Raw genomic sequence first — 21,441 nt, forward strand, 5'->3', positions numbered from 1 at the left:
TAATCCTCATTTCGTTAAATCAGCTTACTAAAAACTATTTCTGATATCTACATCTCTCTATGTTATTTTATTTTCAAGTGACTTTATAGTCATTTAAGAGAGCTATATATAGATATAGATATTTAATTTTAAATAAAAATACATATATTTAAGATATCATAACCTTAAATGGAAAGAAAGAAGAAAGAAAAAGAAAGGAAGGAAGGAAGGAAGGAAGGAAGGAAGAAAGAAAAGAAGGAAGAAAGGAAGGCACAGCAACTTAGTAATAATGTATACTTGAACAATAAAATGCAACATATAGACTCAGAAAGCAGAGAAAGGCACTCTACAAAGAAGAATAGGCTCACCTGACTGGCATTATTTAACAGTCTTCTGTGATGTGCATTGTCAGCAGACTCTATGGTATTAAGGCAAAAACAAACCTCTATATTATTCCTTTATTTATTTATCTGGTTGGTTGGTTGGTATAAAAAGCTCATACTCAGTTTTTATTTTAACTTTTATATTGTCTTTCTGATCTTGCCCGGATTGGTATCTGAGTCTTCTTTTCCATTTTGACAAAATGTTAACACCATCTATTTTCGACAAATACCACAAATCTAAGATTTCTCTGAAAACACTTAATAAAACTGTCACTATTCCAATTCCTCTATTTTAATTTTCCTTTCCTTTTCTTACATTCTCATCTTCCTAAATAATATTTGCCTTATTTACAAACTATACCAGTGGTACTGATTTTTATTGATAATTTAACATTGGTGCCTGTTGTTTTTTATACCCTCTAAGAAGTCATCTATAAATCATTTACTAAGGAAGACTATAGCTTACAATAAAATAATCAAATATTTCCACCATTTAAAGTCCCATTTTCTTACTTTCTTTTTGGAGGATCATCATTTGTTCCTCTTTGCTTGATATAGTAAAAAAAGAACAGTCAGATATATTTTCGAGTGGATGATAAGTCATCCACTTATCAGAGTCCTCTTCAGAGAATAGCAATTGTGTCTCTGCCTCAATGCCCATGCCAAAGCTTGTGGCCAATGTAGCAGTGTCATTCTCCTTTCCTCTTTTCATATTGTCCTTTTATGAAGGCTGTGGAAAAGTAAAAGTGCAAAAAGTTAGAACTCTTGGCATACTCTGTGCTACTGTTTCAGATAGTTGCTCCCTTAATTGGCCTTTAAATTCTAAATTCTGCAGTGAGGAAGCCATTGAGATTCTACAGTGACTGTATTGGTCAGCCAGCGAATATAGTTATAAGAGGGTCCAGTGCCTGCCTTTGTGAAATGCAGTGTTGAAGGCTTTCAAACTGGAGCTCTGCCTCTCCATCTATACCCACACTTAATACACTAAAAAATTAGACAGTAAATCTCGTAAAGTTTCGTAGAGGCACATATCTCAGGTATCGAGTTTTAGATGTCAAGTTTCTCAAGTAAATAAAGTGTTTTGAAGCTGTGAATTTCAGTCTTAGTCATAAATATGTATTATTTCACTAGAATGCTGGCAGAAATCCCAGGTATAAATGAGCAAATGAAAGCCATAAACATGAAAAAACATTTAGCGGGAAGAGATATCTATATGTTTATGCTGAAACTGAAGGAGTTCTCTTAATCATTGTATAGACAGCTAAATAATTTTGATAGCTTTTGAAATTTCTTCTTACTTAGGTAACTGATAATGGTAAGAAGAAAATACCTCCAACAAGGACAAATGAGAACTATTTCTTACACGTCCACTTTTCACTTCTATTACTTGCAAAATGGAGGGCATACTGGGATTCAGGCTGAGTTATTTACTACCTCAACTCACTGGACAATTGCTATTCTTTCACTATAGCTTTAGTTATAAGAGCCTAGAATAATACAGAAGGAGATATATCTTGATAATTCTTCACTGAAAATGGGCTTGTATTTATATTCAACTGCTTTGATTTGAGGTCCCTTGTAGAGCTCCTATCCCTTTAAAAGTGCAGTTACCACCAATCTAGGTACTACTTTAAAAATTCATCCTTTCATCTTTCCTGCCCTGAATTGATTGATGTTTGACTACAAACTTCATTGTGTTTTGAGTCTCTCCATCTGACCTAAACTTGAAGAATGTGCACAGAAGAACACAAAAAACAAACAGGAAAAATCGAAATTCCAGAGAAACACAATATGAAATGATTCTATGTTTCAATGTGTACAACAACAAATAATTTATTCAAACTGCACCACTATCTTGGGTATCTCTGTCTTTTTTCAGTTTTATAATATGATGTGTGCCCTTGAACATAATCTTCTGACTCACAGTAGATATATCCTTTATTTATATATTCATTTATTTATTTTTTAATCTTCTAGCATACTTGTCTTGGCTAACCAATACACTCTATCCTATTTTCATGGAAGCAGTGATTGATCAAAAGGTGTTCTAATGATCTAAGTAGGTCAATCCAGTACCTTTTCTGGATTGATAGGGAGATGATAAAAAAAAAATAGGAGGAAATGACTCTTTTACCTCTGGAATTGCTAAGCACAGAGGATGAGAATGTGTAACTGCTAAGAAGCATATTTTGTCTCATAGAAGAAACCTACCTGAAGAATGAAGTTAAATGAAATTAGCAAGGCGGAATGATAGAAGGAGTCCGGGAGAGCTCTGGCATATACTGGTTTCTACTGTCTGACTTTGGGCCCTGGGTACCGCACCTCTTCAATTTTATAACCTTCTTCAGTTAAGCTTTAGGAGCAGACTAGTTCCATTTTGTTTGTTTGTTTGTTTGTTTGTTTAAATTATTTTGAGTTGATATCCATCACTTACAACTGAAAAACTTCTGTTTTACTTATGATCTCCAAAATCCTTTTGAAAATTGATTTCTAGAAGTATGATATTTTGCTCAAAGAATAAGAGTTTTAAGACTTGATGCATATTGCCAAATTCTATTCCATGATAATATTAATTTATACTCCATTAATAATGAATGAGAGTTTGCCACAGATACGTTTCTGAAATCCCCCAAATGATGACATATATCTGAGTTTGAGACTGCTTATAATCCTAAGTCTTTATTTTATTTATTTCTCCAATATTTATTGAGCATCTACAATGTGTCAGGGATTTTCTGTGATCTAGAATATAAAGATGAGGAAGTTACTTGACCTGTCTTAAATGAATTCACACTCAGTGTGAGAAGCATATGGCTTCCCATCTAAATATATCAGGATGTGATCAATGACATAGTGACTTTATGCATAAATGATCCTGGAAGTACAGAAGAGGAAGCAACGATCTGAGATCAGTAGAAATGGTTTCATAAAGCAGATTAAAATTCACTTTATTTATTTATTTATTTATTTTTTGAGATGGAGTCTTGCTCTGTCACCCAGGCTGGAGTGCAGTGGCCGGATCTCAGCTCACTGCAAGCTCCGCCTCCCGGGTTTACACCATTCTCCTGCCTCAGCCTCCTGAGTAGCTGGGACTACAGGCGCCCGCCACCTCGCCTGGCTAGTTTTTTGTATTTTTTAGTAGAGACGGGGTTTCACCGTGTTAGCCAGGATGGTCTCGATCTCCTGACCTCGTGATCCGCCCGTCTCGGCTTCCCAAAGTGCTGGGATTACAGGCTTGAGCCACCGTGCCCGGCCTAAAATTCACTTTAAACAGAATATTTGACCACGATACAAGTGGAAAAGGTAGAAGAAACTGCAGGAGAAAAAAGATGCATAAAAGGGACCAGCTCATTATAGATGAATAATTTAGTGTTTAAAGAATAATGGAAGAAGATGAGGCTCAGATTAGAGTCTTGCATTGACTGTCAATGAAAGCCTTGCTCTAGGCTTGGTTTCCTATGCTATAGATACTCGATTTATGAATAATGGGTAGAAGTGAAAAATTTTAAGTAGAAAAGTAGAAAGTCACAATATGATGTTTGTATTTTAGCAAATACAATCTACATGTCTATACGTTGTATAATTTCTATCTGTTGTTTCTATATAGAAAGTATATGTATACTTTCTATATGCTACTGCAACATATAGAAAGTGTTGAAGACTGAAAGTATTATACATAGGAAGACTAATCAGTAAACCACTGCAATTGTCCAGGGAAGAGATGAGAAGCATCTGAAATATAGAATATTTTTTAAAGTTTTTAGGAAAAATGGAGGGAATAATATGTTTGATTACCTCTCTATTAATTTGTTTTCTTATTTATGATTAATTTATTCAGACATTCACCCAGATACTTCTGTTGGTCTAGATTGTGATAGGTAGGTAGGATAGGTAGAAATATCATAATACCAGGACAGGGAAAATGGAGAAACAATTATAGTAGGCTTAGTAACAGACAATGATATTGAAACATTCTGGTTGGATGTCCAGGCAGGTGGTCCGCCATGTGGTATTTTTGTGGTACTTCCAGACAGTCAAGAGTGGGTATAAAAAACAGTCCTGAAATGAGGGATGGCAAGAACTAAATAGCATAGCAGATTTTCTAGCGTTCAGTTGGTATGGAGTTAAGGGATATGATTCATGATCATCAGGAGAACTCAAGTGAAGAAAGATTAGGTCTGTGCCTTGTTATCCAAAATGAACAATATTTGCATCTAAGGGAAGAGTATAGGAAGACCACACTGGGAGTTAGTGTAGTTATTAAAGCTCCTCTTGACACACTAAATGCTGGACATGTGCAGCTGACCTGCAAAGAGAAAACCTGGCCATCATGGATTTTATGTGTACCCTAGTCTAGAAAAAGATGGAGCTGGATATATACATGAGATCCATCAATGCATCAATTCCAGGAAAATACTGGCAAAAAAGGGGCAAAAGCTAAACATACACTTAGTTTATTGCATAGTCCTGGATGTAGGACAGAGGGCCTCAGTTTACGGGAAAATTTCTACAGGATGGGATCATCAAAGATTTCCTTTGGGTGAGATCTTCTACAGTCGATGCATCTCAGAGAGAGGGATGGAAATCAGAAAAGCTAAAACTATCAAACTGTTAGAAGAGAATATAGCGGAAATGCTTCATGACACTGTTTGGCAGTGATTTATTGGACGTGACACCAAAAGCACAGAACACAAAAGGAAAGATAGGTAAATGATATTTCATCAAAATTTAAAACTTTTGTGCATCAAAGGACGCAATTGACAGTGAAAAGGCAAACCACTGAATGAGAGAAAACATTTGCAAATCATATATCAGATAAGGGATTTATATCCAAAATATATTAAAGGAAAACTCCCACAACTCAAAAACATAAAAAGAAGCAGTCCAGTTAAAAATGAGCAAAGGATTTGAATAGGCTTCTCCAAAGAAGATATGCAGATGGCCAATAGGTACAGGAAAATATGCTCAACATCACTAATTATTAGGAAATGCAAATCAAAATCACAATAAGATGCCACTTCACACCCATAAGGATGGCTATTATTAAAAGCAAAACCAAAAAAAAAAATGAAAAAGAAAAAGAAAATTGTTGGTGAAGATGTGGAGGAATACACTTTTGTGTATTCCTGGTGGGAACGTAAAGTGGTATAGCTCTTGTGGAAAACAGTACGATTGTTCTCAGAAAACTAGACATAGAATTACTATGTGATCCCATAATTCCTCTTCTGGGTATACACTGAAAACACAAATAAAAAGCAGGAACTTGAATACATATTTGTACACTTAAGTTCATAGCAGCATTATTCACAATAGCCAAAAGATGGGAAAACCCAAATGCCTTTCAGCAGATGAATAGATACACAAAATGCACTATACACGTAAAATAGAATATTATTTCATTTTAAAAAGGATAGAAATTAGGACATATGCTGCAATGCAGATGAACTTCAAAAACAGTATGCTAAATGGAATAAGCCAGACAGAAAAGGACAAATACTATATACAATTCCACTTATATGAGGTCCCTAGAGTAGTCAAATTCACAGAGACAGAAAATAAAATGATGATTACCAGGAGACAGCAGTAGGGAATAGTAGGGAGTTATTGTTTAATAGGTACAGAGATTCAGTTTGGGACGATGGAAGAGCTCTGGATGTAGATGGGGGTGATGATTGCACAGCAGTATGAATGCTCTTAATGCCACTCAAATGGACACCTATAAATGGTTAAAATGATAAATTTCATGTTGTATATATTTTACCACAGCAAAAAAGCTAAATATTTCAGATGTTTCACAAGTTGGAAAAATACATATTATGTTTAAAATTTATATAATTAATTTTGGGTCATCAACATGATCAATATCCTTGTTAATCTTTCTTGTATGTAACAGATCACCTGAAAGAATACAGAAATAAGACAGATCCTTTTTTTTGTAATATGAACTTTCTCCACAATGTGCCCTGTTATCCAAATGATTACTCCAATGATTACTCCTGATCACTTGTTTCTTCTTTAAGACAGACCAAGTTACACCAGGAGACAGCCACAGCCACCCTCACATCCCCCACCCTGGTCCTTGGCCTTTCTTCTAGCAAGTTGATTCAAGATAGGGTTAGCTCTGTCTTCTTCCTTCAATGCCCTTCCAGTTTATTTATGGCCATTATGCCCCTTTCCCTACTTAATATTACCTTTTTCCCCTGAAGCAAAGGGAAAACTAGGTTTTCCTCTGGAAAAATTCCTGGAGACCCTGGTTTTATAAGTTTGATGGTCCTTAGAATAATTTTTCAGTTAGAAAAAAAAAAAAGGCTTCATAAACCAGCTGCACATTTTGCACCATACATATTTGGGGAGAATCATTTTCTTTTTTTCCTGTCTTCTCTAATAAAACATAATTATACGGAACATGACTGTATCACATCCAGGAATGTTTCCTCTCTCCCCTCATTGGTGCTGACTTCTTGTCAGAGTTCAGGGAAATCTACACACTAAGTTGCCCCACAGAAAATAAAACTCTGTCTTTTCAGAGGTTCGTTGGGTGTTCTGACATTTAAAAATAAAGGTGGAAACTTGCTCCAGTAGTCAGGACCTCCATAAAGAAGCATATAGCTGATGTTTACTCAAATGATAGTCTCACTGAAGAGGTTTTAAAGCAATTTGTAAGGGGCAAAATCTGCCATTATTTTGTTTTGTTCTTTTGGTTCTTGTTAAATAAGAAATGACTCATGAGATAGTCATGATCATTGCACTCCTCTAAGAAAGGGATAGTCTGTTACCAACATTTACATAGCTGCACGAATAAGCAAAGGCAATTTATTTTTAAATGTACACTATTCTAATAATAATTACTATCATCCATACTGTCCTATTACATGACTCTCAATTTAAGTGTTTATGTGTATTCCCAGATAAACTTTTAAACTCTTCTGAGAAAGTAATAGTCTGTTTCTGAGTTTAATTTTTTTTTTTTTTGAGATGGAGTCTCACTTTGTTGCCCGGGCTGGACCACAGTGGTGCGATCTCGCCTCACTGCAAGCTCCGCCTCCCGGGTTCATGCCACTTCTCTGTCTCAGCCTCCCAAGTAGCTGGGACTACAGGCGCCTGCCACCATGCCCGGCTAATTTTTTGTGTTTTTAGTAGGGATGCGGTTTCACCGTGTTAGCCAGGACAGTCTTGATCTCCTGACCTCGTGATCCGTCTGCCTCGTCCTCCCAAAGTGCTGGGATTACACGCGTGAGCCACCGCGCCCGGCCTTCTGAGTTTTATTTTTATTCAAGTTGCCTAGAAAAGGTGTGTGTATTTATAATCATATGTATCTTATGCATATACATCTTATATATCTTACCATATGTATCTTATATGTATACATATCTTATAATATAAATACATATGCATATATCTCACACATATATAATTAATATTTTCATACTTAATGTGATTCTCCTTTTTAACATACAATTTTTTTAAAAAGTGAAAACCAAAGAAAAATCATTTGGAATCTTAAAGAGACCTATGATAGACTTTTAAACATTAATGATGCCATAAGTTCCTAAGCTCTGTGTAAACCAAGCACATGATTAAAGATGCCTATTTCAAAGTTGTGAAAAATAATTGGCAGCATCAAAAGAGAGGACTCTAGCTCACAGACAAGTCTTCATTCTCATGACAGTAGGGTAAAATAAAAGCACTACAGCATAAGGTGATCTGATGTAACTATGACAGTTTTCCCCAAGGCAGGATAGAAATTCCTCCCTTTACATATTTTGATATCCTAAATAGGGCTCACTTCCCCGTAACTGAAGAAGTCCTCATAATTCTTTCACACTGTGTTAGACACAGTCTCTCAACTCAAGCAGTTTTATGTGGCACTCTTGAAACGAGACAGGAATAATTTGCTTTGATATTGAAAGGTGAAGGGGCAAACCCCAGAAGTTACCCTCATGAATTTCACAGGTAGACTTCTTTAACTCAGTTGTTTGCTGGACCTTCCAACTCAAATAAGTGTGTGAGAAATAAAATCAGAGGTCCAGCAAGAGGCTGGAATGCTGGCTTAATCCTGGCCCAACAGCAAGTGTGGTTTAATTCAGTGGAAGTAATTCCACAAATAAAGACAAAATGACAGCAACCTGTTGGGATCTAAGATTTGACTTCAAGACATGCCCCAATAGGCTTGAGTTGGGATGAATCCCTTGAATTTCTGTGCCATGTCCTGTGGAAAAGCTGACTTGACATGCTCTCTTTGAATTCACACATTCTCAATATTTGCTTCTTTTCTGGCTTATTCTCAAATCAGCATCATATACAATGTAAATATCCTACTTCCTATTGCATATCCTTCATGGGCCTCTTGGTGATACCAATACTCAGGACACTGTATTAGTTACACTCAGAACATTAGAGATTATTGTCGATGTTTTCTGAAATGCCTATTCCTCATTGCCATTTTCCTCTCTTCCTCCTTCTCATTTCAATTAGCTTAAACTGTGCAGAGACGGTTGGCTTACTTAAGACCTAAAACTGCATTTCACAGTACATATTCTGGTTCTTTCAGTACTAAAAGTCAATTATCTTTGTCTTATTGTTCCCTCTTTTGTTTGGGGTCAGTGGAATAGTTATAAGGAAACCAGGGAGAATCATAAACCTATTTTTTTTTTTTTTACATTCCACATTTTCCTACATGGGTTACTAAATATATATTACTAATTACATCATTTTGTTTATGCAAACAATCAAGCAGGAAAAAAAGAGAAAATACCAAGATGTTGTTATGCATCACTAATTACAGGTGAGAGAACATCATCAAGTTGAAAAGAATCTCACTGCAGGAAAATGGCAAAGAAAAAGAAACAAATAAAGACGCCTAATATTGTTATTATTCAACAGAGACAGAAAATAAAGAAAACGGAGTTTGAACATTTCTTCAAAGGTATTGTAGAGATAATCTGATGGATATCTACAATCCAATTTCCTGCTGCTTCTTTGTTTATTTACAATCATAAGTTCAAACTGTACCATATGTACGTTTTCAAAACAGAGTTCATATAATGGCGAAATCTCCCCAGCATGAACAGAAAAGAGGGGGACTTGATCATTTCATAGTAATTGGTTGTTTACATGAAATTCTTTATTTCTGTCCCATCTTGGCTACCTTCTGCATAGTATCCTTTATTCCCTTATAATATCATAAACTTTACACCTAAGCCATCTAAACAGGCATACTTCCTCAGTATGATTTCAAAAGTTGGTAATGCTGAATTAATCTTAGCCTGGATTACTGAATATATGTTCTTGTGCCTCAGAAACATATTTGTTCATTTTAGATGTTTCCAGGAATAAATTATATTGATACATAATTCAGAATAGTAATTTCAGGCCTCATTGTGCTTTTTATACTGATTGAACTTGTCTGCTAAGTGAGAAGCTTTACACATTAATAGCCTCAGATCTACAAACTCAGTGAATTCATATTATTTATCAAAAATACCATAGTGTGACTGGCACAACTGAAGAGAAAAAAACGGGCCTATTGAAAATAAATGCCATTTCAATGTATCTATCTCTTAATCATTAAGGAATAAAGTGAGGCATCTTTATTTAAACTAACAGTTTTTAAGTGGGATGGTGGAAAAAATTTTCTTAGAAGTAATTTTTTGGCACACGTCATAATTTACTTGACTCATGTCTTATAATGTATAACAAAGGTAATGTCTAAACTTTCTATTACTCCTCAGTAAATATGGAAATATAACTATGGATGCTTATAAAAATGCCAGTATTATTTCTTTAGAGATCATTATGATGAACTGAGTTCTGTGGGAAAGCAAGAAGAGAAAACGAAAGTTAGTGTGATGTTATTTTGTCTGCTAATGCACACAAATCTGTCCCTAATACAAGTCAGGGGTTTACTGAGTGATGCAGTTGTAGAGGGAAGTTGTTTATAATTTAAATGATGTGATTTTAGCTCACAGAGAATAGGTAACCGAAATGTTTAGATCATTTAGACACATAGTTTAGATCTTCATCCCTCCAAAAGAAAAAAGTATTCTACCATATGTGTAGAACTCTAACTTTTGAATATAAATCTAATGGTTAAAAAAGGCACTTGAATTTAATTTTTTCGAATCGGCAATTCATTAAATCATTTATTCCAAAAATATTTTTGGACACTCCTGTATGTGCTGTGGGGCTAGAATTATGGTAAGATACTCATAACCTGAGTTCTAAGAGAGGTTACAGCTCAGCAGTTTGGAGTTCGCACTCTTTTTTACTCTTTCACGGCTGGTAGTCTTCCCAATCTCCTTGGGCTAACAGCTGCCTTCTAAGTAGTGGTGTGGTCTGTGGCTGTGGCAAAGAATTTTTTCTTCAGGAATACGTTTCATTTGGAGTGAATCTGCCAACATTACCAGCCTCTCTATCCCCAGTAGCAAATAATAGAGCACACCAACCTAGACAACTTGGAGTCTACATAATTCAAGTTGGGCTTTATTTTCTTCTTAATTTGGTTTGCACATCAAGAGGAGGTGCTAACATCCTAAGGAAAAAATTTGCAGGTGCATCTTCCTTTTTCATTCTATCTCCTTTCATTCCAGCTAGGTGTGAAACCAGAAAATCCGAGACAGGTCTCAGTTCATTTAGAAAGCTTATTTTGCCAAGGTTGAGGACGTGGCCGTGACACAGCCTCAGGAAGTTCTGACGACATGCGCCCAAGGTGGTCGGGGCACAGCTTGGTTTTATACATTTTAGGGAGACATGAGACATCAATCAATACATGTAAGAAGTACATTGGTTTGATCTAGAAAGGCAGGACAACTTGAAGCAAAGGCAGGAAGACTGGAAACAGGGAGGGAGCTTCCAGGTCACAGATAGGTGAGACACAAAGGGTTACATTGTTTTGAGTTTCTAATTAGCCTTTCCTAATGAGACAAATCAGATAGGCATCTATCTCAGTGAGCAGAGGGGTAATTTTGAACAGAACAGGAGGCAGGTTTGCCCTAAGCAGTTTCCAACTTGAGTTTATCTTAGTGATAAACTCAATATCTGGGGGCCCAAGACATTTTTCCTTTCACATTTTCTCCCTCTTCTTTTAAAAAGTCTTTTGGAGAAAGCATTTTACAAGAAGTTTAGTCTCTGGTCTAAGGTTCCATCCGATCTCTCATGGCTAGGACAATATATTCCTAGATGGGTAGGTCCCAAAAGCTCATTTTTAGCAGGTTGTGAAGCCTCATGTCCTGTGAAGATAAAATACGGAAGAGAAAGGGAGAAAGCGCAGCAAACAAAAAAACAATCTTAGAAAAATAAGTATAGGCCACATTCCTCTGAAGTCCATACTTTCATAGGCAGGTATGAAAGTGTCTTATGTATGTAAACAAGTTGCTGTTATTTTCTTCTGAAGTTTAAGTTGTCCGGCTTCAGTTTGCAGGTTGGTTCCTTCCAAGCCTCTGGTATCTATCATTTCATCTTCTACCTCCATGAAATCAACTTCTTTAGCTCCCACATATTAGTGAGAACATGCAATATTTGTCTTTCTGTGCCTGTTTTATTTCACTTAACATAATGATCTCCAATTCCAACCATGTTGGTGCCAATGACATAATTGTATTGGTTTTCTTTATAGCCAAATAGTATTCAACTTTGTACACGTACCACATTTTCTTTACCCATTCATCCACTGATAGACATTTAAGTTGATTCCATCTCTTTGCTATTGTGAATAGTATTTAACAAACTTACTAAGTACATAATAAATATGTAATTTTTGAAGCTATGATATATTTGTTTTATTTACATTTTAATGTAAGGCTTATAGGAATTTTATGGAATGTATTTTTAAACTGATTTTTTAAAGAGGATGAACTGAAATTCAGTAAGACTGAAGAATTTGCCAAGGATAGACAACTACAAATATAGACTGATTCTCAAATATGTGATTTCTCCTCTATGTTTTAATGTATCAGAATTTCATAAATGGTTAAGCTCTTTAAATGTCTAGTAGGTTTCACCTTTCCAGAAGCTATTGCACACGAGTCTGGGTCAAATAGGTGTAGCTCTGCTGTATTTGTTAAGGCTGAGAAAAATACTGACTGCCTGAAAAGAACAACTATGTCCTGGCAAAAACAAATGTGGTTTGAAATTTTATTTATGGAGTAGGAGGACCACAGTAAGAAATCATCCAAAAGAACATAAGAAGTCATTTGAAGAATGCTTTATTCATTATTTATCTTGATACTTTGTTAGTTAGGCATCCACTGATGGTAAGAAGACTGTAGTTCCTCTATTTATGAAGGCTGAAGGAATCTGTACTTGAGTTTAACAACATATAATTTAGTGGACTCCAATTTTATGTGCAAGTTATGAAATATTTATGTAAGTCAGAGGGTTATGATGTTTGCGTTATATATTGAGTCATTTCCTTTCTCAGATGTCGGAGCACTAACTCCCTTCCTTCTTTAACTCAGTGTCTGAGGAGTTTTGTCTGCGGCTCGTCCTGCTACATAACCACATCATCCATGCTCCTGAAAAACACCATGCTATAGTTTAAATGTGATATGCTAGCTGCTTCTCTGGGAACAACAAGCCTTCTCCTTCAGCTGCTGAACTGGAAAATCTTTGTTGTCCTTCTTTGAATGGTACCTCAACAAGAGGCTCATTTTTCCCTCAGGAACTCGAACAAAATGGCATGGGAAAGATCTCTTATTTTTAGCTTCTCTGAAGACGTATGTCCTCATTGATGACATTCAGTTTCTGCAGGGGAGAACCTCCAGCATCCGCCATGCTGAGAAATGAGCAATACACCAGACAAAAATTGACTCAGTACTAATGAAAACCTTCGGGGAGAACAAGTCTGCTCTTCAGTAGATATCATTGCATTGTACAACACAAATAACATTTTTTAATTTTGGCAATGAGAAATCTGCTCTAATATAGCATTAGATTGAGATGGTTTCCAAATGTTGAATATAGCTCAGCACAATGAGGATATAAGAATTTAGTATAGAGAGGGAAAGGAAAGGTTCCTCAAGGAAAAAACATGTATCAGAGATAAAGTTTTGAAATTGGAAGCTTTAAAGTATTCTTACTATATTGTGGCCACACCTCTTTTTTTGTGGCTGTGATACAGCTGCACCTCATTTGTTTTGTTTAAAAAATTAAACCATGATTTGTAGATGACAAATGTTTTCTTGAAGTCAAAATCCTCTTGCTTATTTTACCAATTATTGTTTGGCTTCAGCAAGTTATTCACTTTCTTTGAACCTTAGCTTCTGTGGCATATTGTATTTTCCAAAGATGACTACAACAATATTCCCCCAATCCCTTCTAGAACACGCCCTTTTAGAACATTGCCACTTTGTTTTCAATGCATTGACTCCTATTCCCCTCTTCTTTAATCTGGATGGGTTTGTGACTTATTTTTAACCAATAGGGTGAGGTAGCAGGGATACTGCTTGATTATTAAGGCTAAGTCATAATAGACAATGATGCTTCTGCTTTTTTTCACTAGATCATTTGCTTTTGGATTCCTGGACCACCACATTCAAAATTCAATTACCCAGAGGCTTCCATGCTATAAGGAAGCCAAGACATGAGTGAGGGCATGTTCCTTCTGTTAGCAGTCCCAGTTTTCAAATCCTCCCAGCCTAGCGAATATTTGAATTTTAGAGTATTTGAGTTCAGTATGGTATAGTGAACCCAGGTGAATGAGCCTCACCTTAAAACGGCCCCTGCCCTCAATTTACCCTCAGCCTTTCCAACTGAGATCCTGACACCACAGAGAAGAAACAAGAGTCCTCTGCTATACCTATTCTATATTTCTGACCCACAGAATCCATGAATATAATAAAATAAGTTTATGACACTACCTTTACAGTGTTTTTGTGTACATTTGTACCTGAGTACAATTATAACCAGGACAGACTTCATATAATGTTGAGGGACTAAAATTAGTTTACGTATGGAAAAACTTCCTAAGCTGTAAAGTTCATCTTTCTTAAATGAAGACATTTCTCTTTTTCTGCAGATATTACAGGGCCCTGTTTCCTAGCAGTCTTCACTTTCAAATCAACTCTCCTTCATCCTAAAGAAACCCTAAGTTTTTTGAAAATAGCAATTTCTGCAAAAGTATCACACACTATATATACTTGTGTGTGTATATAAATGCATACATAATGTATTTTCATGTTTACCATTGACACATGGATACTCATGAGACAATGTATTTACTAGGAAAACATGTTTACAAGTGCAAGTAGTCATTTAGTAATACTATTTTTGGAATATAGATATATATCATAAAAGCTCTTGCATTTTTGTATTGAATAACTTTTTTCAAGAGAAAGAACTTAGGTTAATGTCAGTTCAGCTGACATTTTTTATTTCACTAAAAGCACCAAACACTTTGTAGTTATATGTAAAATTATATTATCCCAAAGATACATCATAAATGCATAGTCTTCCCACTTTTTTTTCTTCTCTGTCCTTGTAGAGACCCTAGGAGATATAGAAGGCCTCAGAAACATATGGAACATAAGTTCTTGAGGATCTCTCTTCAGTTTTTGACCATGACTTGATTTTCTTTTAGAGTTGGCCTGGTTCTTATTTTCTCTAAAGTTGAGCCTTTTCCACATAAAAAAAAAAAAAAAAACCCTTTACATGTAGTAGCTAAGAAGTATAACATAGTGTCAGTTACTAGGTGTCCCAACATCCTGGGAAACCCATAATGATTGTGGAAGGTTAGACAGACATAGTATGAGTCCTACATAAACAATATTTAAGTGACTTGGGAAAAGGGGAAATAAGTCATAATAATACAAATCAGGGCTTGATATTTTCCATAATGAAATATTTTACAAATTTCCTTCTTCTTTAATTTTAAAAGGATATTTTTTCTTATTTGTATGCATGTTTACTTATAGTATCACATAAAATTAAGAGCATTCAAAAAAATCTAAAAGATTCAAAATGTGTTTTTCTAAAAAGGAACTTTGAAGTTTTTTAAAAATCATAAAAATAACTATTGCCAAAAGAACTTACTATAATCATTCCAAAAGGAGGTATTTTTCTCACTATTCATCAAACTGATTAGCAAAATATTTCAGGAACCAGGAAGTCATTTTCTATCAGTTCAAGTGCCTGAAACTTAGTTCAAGGTGTGAGTAAATTGAAAATAATTGTCGCAATATAGGAAAAAATAAAAGATTTTTTCACATGTAGAATTACCATTTTCTTAAAGATGTCAATATCATTCCTTGCATTTTAGAGTAATTTGGTTCAGAATGATATAGCATATCATTTACCTTAGAAATCACATGGAGATTATTTGAAAATAACATTCGTCATTATATTACTAAACCTCTATATACACTCTATTTGACACAGTCTTTCCTTATTCTTTGAATTTATTTTTCTGCACTATAGAGTTCAGTCAATTCTGCCACCAGACTCTGGTTTACGTTCGTTTTGACTTCATCCTATCTTAGTACTGACCTATATGATATCATACCTTCTCTGTAAAACCTACTATGATCTGATTCTCATTGTTAATGTACGTATCAGGATTCTCCTGTGTGTTTAAATTGGAATTCTAGGAATTTATCCTATTAAGATTGAACACAGCTTAGCTAGTAGTATGCCCTTTCCCCATAAGTTGCTAGAGTATAGCAGTTCTGATGATATTTTCGTGTCAGGTTTGCCCTGACAGTAGATAAACAGTTACTCTCCTAGGCCAACAGCAAAACTTGTCACAATTTTTAATTTAATTTTTTTTGGGGGGGAACAGAGTCTCACTCTGTCACCCAGGCTGGAGTGCAGTGGTGCCATTAATTTAAATTTTTAATAATGGGCAGTAAACGGGTTGGTTTATCCAGTAAAAGATTCAGGAAAGGTGAGTGGTAAGGTCGAAAAGAGGAAAAGAGGGCAGAGCTAAATATTATCTTTAATTCTTCTGGTAGATATTTATCATACTCTTACTTAGAGTCTTGCTATCCAAATTTTCAACAACACGTGATTGGTCAAAGTAAGAATTTTAGTTAGACACAGTTTCAAGATTTAAATGACAAACAACCTGCAGAAGGGAGAATTTTCCCACTTCACTCATTGTTTGAGGTCATTTTACTGCATCTATTACAATCACATCACATATAGTATGAGGACTTAATATACTTTCATTTCTCCCCTCCTGATCTTTCTGCTCTTGTTTGTGTGCACTTTGCTCTTACATATATAATAAAGTCTACAACATAGTATTATTATTATGGTTTAGAAAGTGAGATTCTGTATCCAAACATGGTAGAAACACAAAACAGCCTTTTAAACATGGACTTCATCTTTGTCCCACTAATGCACCATTCTGTGAATGTCCCAAGTTTTAGTAGGAAATGCTCTCATATTCTGAATGAGATTTAAAAAGTGAGGAGAAGTCAAAAGAGAAAGAGAGTGATGAGAACTGCTGGATTTAAGGATTCGTGTTCTTCCATTGCAGAGTTGGAGAGGCAAGAAAGCTGCATAGGTATCCTCTTAGTTTGTCTGGTGCTGCTATGACTGAATATGTGAGACTGAATAGTTTACAAGAACAGAGACTTATTTCTTACAGATCTGGAGGCTGGAAAGTCCAAGATCGAGAGGCCACATATGGTGAGAATGTTTTTGTTGTAGCAACCCATGGCAGAATGTGGAAGGGCAAGACAGCACGTGTATAAGAGAGACAGGACGAAACACACTTTTATAACAAATTCACTCTAGCAATAATGAACTCACTCCATTGATAACAACACTGATCCATTCATGAGGGCAGAGCCCTCATGACCTAATTAACTCTTAAAGGTCCCTCCTCTCAAAACTGCTGCATTGGAAATTAATTTTCCAATACCTGAACTTTGAGGAACACATTCAAACCATAGCAGATGTGTTCAGACCATGAAATTCTTTGTGCTATGCACTTATAATTGGTGAAATTTTCTGTATATACTCCATAGTTCAATAAAAATGCAAATGTAAAAGGCAATATTGAAAAAAATTTCAAGGAGATGAAAGAGAGAGAGAATATTTTATTTTATCAACTGAGGTGTCAGATGTAATAGCAATATATGATGATTTATCTTAACCATATGTAAATTACCTTGTTTCACCAATTTATTTAATGAGAAACTCAGTTTTCACAAAATAAAGAAAAATAGAGGAGGTGGGAAAGAGCCAAGATGGCCAACTAGATGCAGCCAGAAAGAGCTTCACACATGAAGACAGACACAACTGTCAAGTAGACTGGCACACACTGAACATTGAGAAAGAAAACACTGAGAGTGGAAAAATGGAGGATGCAAGCTCTGGGCTGAAAGAAAAGAAAATTGAGAACACTGCAAGGAGTTGCCAAGTAGCAGGACTCATTTCTGGCCCTCAGCAGCTCCCAGGGAATGAGAGAATGAAATAGCCATGGAGTGACCCACTCCTACCACAGATTTCCATAATCCTAGCTGTGGGAGACCACATGACCCCACCGACATTTGAACTGGCAGGGAGAGTTGGCAAAGACAGAACTCCAACCTGTGCTGAGCGCAGATGGTTTGGCACTGGAACAGCTGCAGTGGAGCATGGACATGGGCACCCATCCCACAAGGCTGACTATATTTTTCTAGGCAGCTTTAGACTTTGTTGGTTGCTGAATCTGCACAGAACAGGGCCGTCCTGCCTATGAAACTGGGTCAACCTAATCTGAGAGCTCCCCAGTCTGCCAGTCTCTCCCAGGGTCCCTGCCTGGCTGTACCTGCGTAGAGCACAGCCTCAGCTGCCCAGCCTAAATGCTTACTAGCAGCCAGTGCCATACTTCTTTCTCTAGAAGACACTGCATACCTGTCAGAGTACTGTTACAAATAGACCACTGCTTGTGTGCACCTGCTTTCAGCCTTCCTCCACCAGCATGCACTCACTTGCAGCCTTCCCCGCAGCCTCACCAACGTGCATGTGCATGCAGAACACCCACTGCACTGCCAGCATGAATGAGTACACAGGAATGCCTGACACTCTACTGGCATACATGTGCACAGGAACCCACAACTGCTCTGCTGGTGCACATACATGCAAGAAACCCCACTACCTCATTGGCCCATTTTTGCCTATAGCCCCCACTGGAGAATTGGTGCCAGCGGACTGGAAATACCTTGGCCCCTCAGTGAAGCAGGTGCTTAATTTCAAGGGGCCAGAGAACAAAGTTGAGGGCCTGGTCCTAGGCCCCCAGGATGATAACACATAGCCCAGGAGTGCTGAGCTGAAGCTTGTCCCACTGAAAGCACTCAGAATAAAGCCAATCAGCTTAACCCAATCTATAGCACAGTCAAACCTTCAAGGGCATTAAAGAATATAAAAGCAAAAAACCCTATCCAAAAAAATAGCAACTCCCAAAACTAAAATAACATCTGACCACACAGATGAGAAAAACAAAAACAAAAGCAAAACAACAACAACAACAACAACAACAAAAAGCAGAACAAGAACTCTGGCAACAGTAAAAGTTAGAGTGTCTTCTTAACTCCAAATGACTACACTAGCTCCCCATCAATGCTTCTTAACCAGACTGAAATCCTGAAATCAGAGACATAGAACTCAGAATCTGGATAGTAAGAAGACTCATCAAAATACAGGAGAAAATTGAAACCCTATCAAGGAACACAATAAAATAGTCCATGAGATGAAAGACGACACAGCCATTATAAGAAAGAACCAAACTGAACTTCTGAAAAAAAAAAAAAAAATCACTACAGGAAATAAAAAATGCAATTGGAAGAAATAATAGCAGAATACACCAAGCTGATGAAAAATTTCAGAGCTCAAATATGGCTCCTTTGAATCAATGCAGATAGACAAAAATAAGGAAAAAATATTTTTAAAAAATGAACAAAACCTCTGAGAAATACGGGATTATTTAAAAAGACTCAATCTACAATTCATTGGCATTCCTGAAAGAAATGGAGAGAACAAGAAACATGGAAAACATATTTGAAAATATTGTCCATAAAAATTTCTCCAACCTTGCCAGAGAGGATGATATATAAATTTAGAAAATTCAGAAAACCCCTAAAAGATACTATATATGACAGCCATCCCCAAGACACATAGACATGAGATTATTCAAAGTCAATGCAAAAGAAATATCATAAAGACAGCTAGAGAAAAAGGGCATATAACATACAAAGGGAACTCCATCAGGCTAACAGTAGATCTTTCAGAAGAAACCTTACAAGCCAGAAGGGATTGGAGGTCTATATTCAACCTCTAAAAGAAAACAATTTTCAACCAAGAATTAGATATCCACTCAAACTAAGCTTCATAAGCAAAGAAGACATAAAATCTTTTACAGACAAGCAAATGCTAAGTGAATTTGTTACCACCAGACCTGCACTACTAGAGGTCCTTAAGGGAGGGCTAAACATGAAAACAAAAGAACAGTGCCTGCCAACAATAAACACACCTAAGTAAATAGCCCACCAACACTGTAAAATAACTTTACAATCAAATATACGTAACAACCAGCTAACAACATGATGACAGAATCAAATCCTCACATATCAATATTAGCCTTGAATGTAAAGAAACTAAATGCCTCACTTAAAAGACACGGAGTGGCAAGTTGAATAAATAAGACTCAACTCTATGCTGTTTTCCACAGACCCATCTCACATGCACTAACACCTATAGACTCAAAGTAAAGGGACTGAGAAAGATCTTTAAAGCAAATGGAAGACAAGTAAAGCAGGGGGGTTATTCTTATTTTAGACAAAACAGACTTTAAACAAATAATGATCAAAAAGGATGAAGAAGGGCATTACATAGTGATAAAATGATTCAATTGAACAAGATGACTTAGTATCCAAAATATACATGCATCCAACACTAGAGCATCCAGATTCACAAAACAAGTTCTTAAAGACCTTTGAAGAGTCTTAGATAACCACATAATAATAGTGGAAGACTTCAACACACCACTGACAGTGTTAGAAAAATCATCGAGGCAGAAAACCAGCAAAGGCATTTGGGACCTACATTCAACACTTGACCAAATGAACCTGACAGACATTTACAGAACACTCCACCCAACAACGACAGAATACACATTTTTCTCATCTATACACAGCACATATTCTAAGATCAACCATATAAAGTAATGGTGGTTTATGTTAAACAGTACTAAACAGAACTAAAACATCACATGAGCAGAGCTAAAAACCACATGATCATCTCAATAGATGAAGAAAGGGCTTATGATAAAATTCAGCATCCCTTAATGTTAAAAATCATCAACAATCGAGGCACTGAAGAAATATGCTTCAAAGTAATAAGACCTATCTATGAAAAACCCACAGCCAACATTATACTGAATGGGCAAAAGCTAGAAGCATTCCACCTGAGAACTGGAGCAAGATAAGAATGTCTGCTCTCACCACTTCTGTTCAACATAGTGTTGGAAGTCCTTATTAGAGCAATTAGGCAAGAGAAAGAAATAAAACATATCCAAATAGGGAGAGAAGAAGTCAAACTATCACTGTTTGAAATATGATTCTATACTTCTTTCTCTCTGCCCAAAGGCTCCCAGAGGTGATAAACAACTTCAACAAAGTTTCAGCATGAAAATCAGTGTACAAAAACTAGTAGCACTTCTATACAGCAAGAACATCCAAGTTGAGAACCAAATTAAGAAGGCAATCCCATTCACAATAGCCACAAAAGAATGAAGTATCTAGGAGTACAGCTAACCAGAGAGGTGAAATATCTCTACAATAAGCATTACAAAACAATACTGAAATAATTCAGAGATGACACAAATAAATGAAAAACCATTCCATGCTCATGGACAGGAAAAATCAATATTGTTACAATGGCCACAATCTCCAAAGCAATTTACAGATTCAATGCTATTTCTATCAAACTATAAAGGACATTTTTCAGAGAATTAGAAAAAATTTATTCTAAAAGTCATATGGAACCAAATGAGGCTGAATGGTCAAAGTAGTCCTAAGCAAAAAGAACAAAGCTGGAAGCATCACACTACTCGACTTGAAACTGTACTGCAAGGTTACAGTAACCAAAACATGGCACT

This window comes from Rhinopithecus roxellana, chromosome 7 (assembly GCF_007565055.1).
Source record: "Rhinopithecus roxellana isolate Shanxi Qingling chromosome 7, ASM756505v1, whole genome shotgun sequence".
NCBI classification, from domain to species: domain Eukaryota; kingdom Metazoa; phylum Chordata; class Mammalia; order Primates; family Cercopithecidae; genus Rhinopithecus; species Rhinopithecus roxellana.